General features: G+C 40.6%; 1 long non-coding RNA gene across 1 annotated transcript; it reads right to left on the reverse strand.

Moving 5' to 3' along the window:
- Positions 1–883: 883 nt before the first annotated feature.
- LOC140710432 (uncharacterized) lies at positions 884–6,043 on the reverse strand. Its single transcript, XR_012091444.1, has 3 exons — positions 5,913–6,043; positions 3,454–3,494; positions 884–2,545 (listed from the first exon to the last, which is right to left on the reverse strand). It is a non-coding gene; the product is annotated as an uncharacterized lncRNA (long non-coding RNA).
- Between the last annotated feature and the right edge of the window lie 1,946 nt (positions 6,044–7,989).

Below are 7,989 nucleotides of genomic sequence, written 5' to 3' on the forward strand. Positions count from 1 at the left end.
TGTAGTCCCCGCTACTCAGGAGGCTGAGGCAGGAGAATCAGCTGAACCCAGGAGGTGAAGGTTGCAGTGAGCCAAGCCAAGATCACACCATTGCACTCCAGCCTGGGCGAAAAAGCAAGACACCATCTCAAAACAAACAAAAAAAAAAAGAAAGAACTACCTGAAACTGGGTAATTTATAAAGGAAAGAAGTTTAATTGACTCACAGTTGCACATGGCTTGGGAGGCCTCAGGAAACTTACAATCATGGTGGAAGGGGAAGTAAACACCTCCTTCACATGGCAGCAGGAGAGAGAAATGCAGAGTGAAGAGGGGGAAAACCCTTTATAAAACCACCAGATTTCATGAGAACTCACTATCACAAGAACAGCATGGCGGGGAGTGCCCCCATGATCAAATCACCTCCCATGAGGTCCCTCCCTCAACACGTAGGGATTACAATTTGGATTACAATTCAAGACGAGATTTGAGTGGGGACACAGAGCCAGACCGTATCATTCAACATCTTTTTATATCCAAGAATCACCAGCTAGGCAATCTAGTTACTCCTTTGTTTGGTTACTCATTTATTCAGCAAATAGTTATTGATCTATTTGGAAAGCTTAGGGATGTGGAAGGGAATAAGACACTGTCCCTGTCCTCTAGGGACATAGACTAACAGAATGCTGGATGGAACAACTACAGCAACTACAAAGAAAATTGCCCCAGTGGTGGCTGAAGGCCATGCTCCTCCCCAAGATCAAGCATTTTCCTTCTCCAGGCCTCTTATTCCTTGCTCTTTGGCACAGAAGGAAAACTAGCACTGAAGCCTAAACATATAGGCTTGAAGAGGAAGGGTGACTGAGGAATGACAAGATGAATGTGGATAACATCCAACATTCCACTCACAGGATCTCACAAGCACAGGCCTCTGATCTTTTTTTTTTTTTTTCCAGTTTGGTTCCCAGTTCCTAGACTATGTGCCAAGGTACTGTGCTTTTCAGAAAGAAGACTTGCCCGGTCTAGATATACCCTAAACTTCTTATTCCATAATCCAACTCCTTCTCAAGGGAGGAGCAGAGGTCAGGTAGAAATACAAAGAAATTAGAGTTTTCCATAGAATCCTCCAAATTTTCAAAATCAAATACATACAATCACACACATTACAGCACAGCTTAAAGCAGTGAAGACAGAGTCTCAAGGCGGGAGCAGCTGGTTCACAGTAGGAGTGCTGAGGGCCTACCAGGAATGAGGAGAGCTCTGAGAGGCTTTGGAAAAGAGCAGAAACCTCCCTTCCAACCAGTTCCCACCAGCTCCAAAGAGAATGGAGGGAGAGAAACCATCTTTATGCCACCGGCCTCTGCTGGGCCACATCATTTAAATTTAAAGATTTGAGGTTGGGCCAGAGGTAGGCAGAGAACAAAGGAGGAGGGAAGACAAGGCTTATTTTTCCTCCAACTAACATATTCTCTCAAAGCTTCTGGGACTCTGAGATTTCTACTAAAGATTCTAGGCTTTCTTGGCAATGATTTTCATATACCAGTTTGCTCAGAGACCTTGCTCAGTTTGATCATGACCAGATGATCACAGCCAGTCACAGCCAGCTTCAGGTCTCCATAAGAGGGAGTCCCTCCAGAATTGCATGATTTGCCTGTGTCAATCACATCTATTTCAGGTGCCTTAGGGGGTACTATTTAAAGGATGCTTATAGTGAATCCTTTGGTAAAGTGAATAATTACCTCTAGGCTTCAACTAGAAGTGATTGGAAGTGACAGGAGTCATTGGAAGGAGCCTTATGACTTCAGCACTTTACTTATTATTAATGATCATTAGCCAGTCACTACCATGTTACTCACAAGATTCAAACCCAAGCTGGCCTGGCTCCCAGTCTGTGTTCAGTTCCATCTCATCGTCTCAAGCACACTGAACACCATACACAGGGCTTTCCCTTACAATTTTTCCAGAGAGAATCAAGGTATTGTCCTCCAGAAGATAAGGTGAGTTCAGGCCTGCAATGCAACCAGGCGATGTCGCCTACCTTTTATGCCTCTCTTCTCTCCAGCTGTACTGTTCTTTCAGTTCCTTCAAGAGCCAAGCTCCAGACCCACCCCCACTTCAGCTCAGACTAGGAAGCACCTCATTCTTATCCCCCTCTTCTCAGCCTCAGCCTGAGTAATTCCTAGTCTTTCAATCTTACCTATGAGTCACTTTTAATGGAAGTGCTCTTACATTTGCCCTCTACACACCCATTCCGGTTCCCCATTTATGAGCTTATAAATGACTTTTTCTTGGTAGCATCTATCAAGGTTTTCATTAGATACTTGCGTGTGTTTGGTTGATTCAGTGTCTGTGTCTCCCTCTAAATGCTCAGCTCTGAAGTCAGAGTTCATGCTTATTGTGCTCATGATCATGTCCCCTCACCTAATAGCCCTTGGCACATATGTGGCATAGGTACTTCACAATGTATTCTGTACTAAATAAGTATGCTTACCTGAGAAAGGAGATGGTTACAAGGCAAGGTTCCTGGTTTTTGTTTCTTCCTGTATTCTTAGTATCTTTGTGATTCCCTGAAAAGTACAAACTTAATTCACCATGGGTGTCTGATGTCTGTCCTTGTCTAATGATTGGAGTTAGGATCCCAACACTATGATAGAGCTGTATGTACGGCAGCCACCCCAGAACTATTTTAGAGGAGAGATTAATATTCTTCCTACTCTTCCTTGAGGATAGGACTGTTGTACTACTGGTGCTTTATAGTCCAAGGAGCTTAGGGTCCAGGTAGGGAGGTCAGAGAAGTAGACAAGTACTCTCAGAAAATGAAGTGGTATCTATATAATAAGATAAGCGCAGGCATGAAGGGGGACAAAGAGGCTCTTATCTGATCCTCATGAGCATCTGGAAGATTTCTGTAGAAAGTCCTAAAAAAGATGTTAGAGGTTGATAAGGGAAAAGAATAGGCATGGGGTAGAGAGTTGAAGTGAAGAGATACTCAAAAAGGCTCAGAGGTGAGAGAGCATGGAGTTTTCAGAGGGGAACTGTGAATAATTTGAGATATATAGGGAAGTGGCAAGAAGTGAGTCTGAAGGAACTGTGTTCAGGGGCCAAAGATGTTTGTCTTGAAGTCCAAGAGAGTCAATACAGGGTTTAATTGATGAGTGACCCCATCAGATTTGCCTTTTAGAAACATCTTTAAGATTAGTGTCTAAAGCTCCAGTTACCAGAAACTAGGACTACAACTACTTTCTCTTGGAAGTCAATTTCTCTTGACTACACCACTGCTTTCTCTCTAAGGAGAGTTCTGAAGGAGAGAGACCAGTCCCTAGATCATGCCAATAGAGGTAGGAGGAGGGTGGACAGGTTGGAAGAGATGTATACCATGTGTTGACTATGGGTATATTAATGTTTTTCAGTTTAGCATGTGAGAGCAGTACTATAGAAAGTAGTTAACAGTTTTCTCTAGATTAAGACCACTTACCCACTGATGAGTTTGGGAAATTGTTTAACCTGTTTCCTCATCTGAAAAGTAAGAATATTAATCATTATAAACGCATCGAGAACTTATATGCCTTATCTCACTTACATGTGGAATCTAAAAAAATTAAAGTCATGGAAGCAGAGAATGAAATGGTAGGTTGAGGGGTAGGAGAAATGGGAAGATACTGGCCAAAGGGTAAAAACTCTCAATTATAGGATGAACAAGTTTCAGGGATCTTAACTATATCATGAGTGATGACGGATGTGTTAATTAATTTGATTGTGGTAGTCATAATACAATCTGTACCAAATAATCACATTGTATACTCTGAATATAATCAATCTCTATATATTATTTTTAAATATTTTAAAAAGGGAATGAAATAAATTTACATTCATATATATGAAAATTTTGATTTAAAATTTATCTAAAAGAGGTACAAATATGAATCAATAGATTATTACATTTCAGTGGAATTAAATGCCTTGTCAACAGTTTTCTGTGGAAATACTGTGTATAGCTAGTTTTTACAGTTCCACTCACTCCTCCAGTTTACTGTTTGACCTTAATTTACTCCTTCTTCTTCTCAGGGTTGCTTGCCTGGCTGGCTCAGTCCTACCAGACAGAAGCCACTGTGGAAAGCTTCAGTTCCCCTAGGCGCTCATACTAAGGTCGTGTTACCATGAACAAAAGGGATAAGCTAATATTTGGAGCTATTTGGGGAGCATTTTAAAATTTTCAATACTTCATCTTTTACCAAGAATATAAAAACAATATCCATAATTTACAGACACCATTTGAATTTTACCAAAGCTACCTTCAAGTTCTCCTGAATAATAGAGACATTTAAACCAAATGGATATTCTCACCAGCTTTATAAATTTTTTGGAAAACTCTAAATAATGAAAACAATCACACCTAAATTGCAGAAAAGCTCAGTACAACTGGCCCTGTCTCAACATACTCTTTGAACTGAATTAAAGGACTCAGTCACTAGCTTCTATTGTGTTACCTGAAATTGGTGCTTAGCAGAATTTTTCCTGGGTTTAAATAAAAAATGGGGCCGGGCGCGGTGGCTCACGCCTGTAATCCCAGCACTTTGGGAGGCCGAGGCGGGCGGATCACGAGGTCAGGAGATCGAGACCATCCTGGGGAACACGGTGAAACCCCGTCTCTACTAAAAATACAAAAAAAAACTAGCCGGGCGAGGTGGCTGGCGCCTGTAGTCCCAGCTACTCAGGAGGCTGAGGCAGGAGAATGGCGTGAACCCGGGAGGCGGAGCTTGCAGTGAGCCGAGATCGCGCCACTGCACTCCAGCCTGGGCGACAGAGCAAGACTCCGCCTCAAAAAAAAAAAATAAATAAATAAATAAATAAATAAATACAAAATGGTACACACATGATTGCAACCACGCAAATGTATGTCTATATGTGATCTGAACGGCAACAAGCAAAAATGAAAATAGTGGTTTAAAATATTTAGTAAAAATATTTTCAGTAACAGTTTTTAAACAAAAGGTACTCTAGTTGAGCACTTAAAAAAAAAAAAGAAACAAACCGGGTGTGGTGGCTCACACCTGTAATCCCAGCACTTTAGGAGGCCGAGGTGGGCGGACCACAAGGTCAGGAGATCGAGACCATCCTGGCTAAAACAGTGAAACCCCATCTCTACTAAAAATACAAAAAATTAGCCAGGCGTAGTGGTGGGCACCTGTAGTCCCAGCTACTTGGGAGGCTGAGGCAGGAGAATGGCATGAACCCGGGAGGCGGAGGTTGCAGTGAGCTGAGATCGTGCCACTGCACTCCAGCCCGGGCAACAGAGCGAGACTCTGTCTCAAAAAAAAAAACAAAAAACAAAAAACACTCAAAACTTCCTGAAAGTCTGAGTGACTACTTAAATGAAAAGCTCTCCTTCTTCTTTATGGACATTGCTTATCAGGCCCTTCAAACCCTTCCAACTACTGAGAAGTATGCTGTATGATAGTATCTGCCCTCCTGTCAGAGAAAACATAAGGGAAAAATGGTAAGATGGTTTTCTACTCAGGGCAGGTTAGGTAAAATCCTGTATCTTTTCAAAATGTGAACCAGATCTGGGTGAAATCCTGAGGTTTTGGCTCCTAAAAAACGGTTTGAAACTTGGGAGCAATAGAGATGTCCTGGAGAAATCATCCTGGACACTCAGGACTTTTTGGCAATAATGGACAGCAAAATTTGTTTTGTACAAAGTCACTATTCAGATTTAATTCAGTAGATGTGAAAAATTGTAAAACACAAAATTTATATTTAAAAGAAGATACATAGTGACCAGGCATGGTGGCTCATGCCTGTAATCCCAGCACTTTGGGAGGCCAAGGCAGGCAGATCACTTGAGATCAGGAGTTTGGGGCCAGCCCGGCCAACATAGTGAAACTCGATCTCTACTAAAAATACAAAAAATTAGCCAGGGGTGGTGGCACTCACCTGTTATCCCAGCTACTCAGGAGGTTGAGGCAGGAGAATCGCTTGAACCTGAGAGGCGAAGGCTGCAATGAACCAAGATGGTGTTACTGCATTCCAACCTGGGTGACAGTGAAACTCCATCTCAAAGAAAAATAAATTTTATATATATATATATATATATATATATATATATATATATATATAAAATGATTTTTTAAAAATAAATAAATAAAAGGAGATACATATAAACCAAATCTAACAAAGGCTCTAAAGAAGAACAAAACTATACTTTGTTCCAAATGGGAAATAGCAGAAAGAACCCAATGAAGTAAAATAAGAAAGCCAGCAGTGATCATATGGTTCTTAAGGGTAGGAAATACTAGGACTGGGTTAAAAGTATAACAGAATTTGAGGTTTCATATTTGAAATTTCAAAAAGAAATTTACAGGTCTAATCCAAATCCTTCCATGTATAGATGAGGAAACTTAAGGTCCATTTATTATTCATCCAACAAACTTTTATTGGTGTGCCTATATGCTAGATTCTAGAGATAGAACAAAGACCAAGACAAGACATGGTCCAGGAAAGTGACTTGCTCAAAGTCACAAAGCAAGTTAGCAGTTAACCAGGGGCTCTGCACTAAACCCCATATTGTCTAATAATATACAGTCATTTCTGTGCCTGTAAGCACCTTAAGCATTTGATGGTGGTTCTATGAATATATAAGATTTTCATACACAACTGATACAGCATTTCATTGGGGTATATATTATATTCAAAGGTAATATGATAAGGAGTATATATAATGTATAAGAGATATATATTATATTCAGATGCTGTTAGAATCCACGTAAAATAACCAGTTTCTTATGTAGCATATGAAATGGCAATTTCCTTCAAAGTGCTTCCTAATTTCTTAGTCATTAGGTGTTCCATGTGCAAATATTGACAATCTAAATTATCAAATTTTTATTTATGTTTTAAGTTTGAGGGTACATGTGAAGGTTTGTTACACAGATAAACACATGTCACAGGGTAAATTATGACATTTTAAAACATGATTTCTGGTCATATGACTCTTACTACGTCTCCTTTGAATTACAAAGGAGAATGTCTTTTTTTAAACTTAATGTTAAAGTGAAAATTAGAACACTAATTTTTTTTTTTTTTTTTTTTTTTTTTGAGACAGAGTCTCGCTTTGTCATTAGGTTGGATTTCAGTGGCGCGACCTTGGCTCACTGCAACCTCCACCTCCCGGGTTCAAGCAATTCTCCTGCCTCCACCTCCCAAGTAACTGGGACTACAGGCACGTGCCACCATGCCCAGCTAATTTTTTTATTTTTAGTAGAGACGGGGTTTCACCACATTGGCCAGGATGGTCTTGATCTCTTGACCTTGTGATCTGCCTGCCTGGGCCTCCCAAAGTACTGGGATTACAGGCGTGAGCCACCGCACCCAGCCTAAAACACTAATTTTAAGTGAAAATTAGAATACTAGTTGAATGAATGACATTTAGCTAGTGTTCTAACACTTTATTTTTAATAAATGACTCGATTTTAAAAGACCTATTTCTATCATTGACCTGTTTACCCGTATAATCATTCAGAGCTTAACCAGTTTGGTAACAGTGTATATAATATAAATAGAGACACTTAATAAAATGTTCTGCATCAGAACTTTTTTTTTTTTGAGACAGAGTCTCAGTCTTGTCACCCAGGCTGGAGTGCAGTGGCGTGACGGCTCACTGCAACCTCCACCTCCCCCAGGTTCAAGCAATTCTCCTGCCTCAGCCTCCCCAGCAGCTGGGATTACAGGCGCCTGCCACCAAGCCCGGCTAATTTTTTGTATTTTCAGTAGAGATAGGGTTTTACCTTGTTAGTAAGGCTGGTCTCAAGCTCCTGACCTCAGGTGATGCACCCGCCTCGGCCTCCCAAAGTACTGGGATTACTTACAGACGTGAGCCACCATGCCCAACCCAGAACTTATTTCTTTAAAAGAAAACACATACCTCATTTTTAAATGAACAATAGCACTTAATACAAAAGAGAAAATTGAGTTTGGAACCTACTCTGGTTTTTTTCACTGATTTAATAACAAT

Source organism: Chlorocebus sabaeus, chromosome 26 (assembly GCF_047675955.1).
Source record: "Chlorocebus sabaeus isolate Y175 chromosome 26, mChlSab1.0.hap1, whole genome shotgun sequence".
Lineage (NCBI taxonomy): Eukaryota > Metazoa > Chordata > Mammalia > Primates > Cercopithecidae > Chlorocebus > Chlorocebus sabaeus.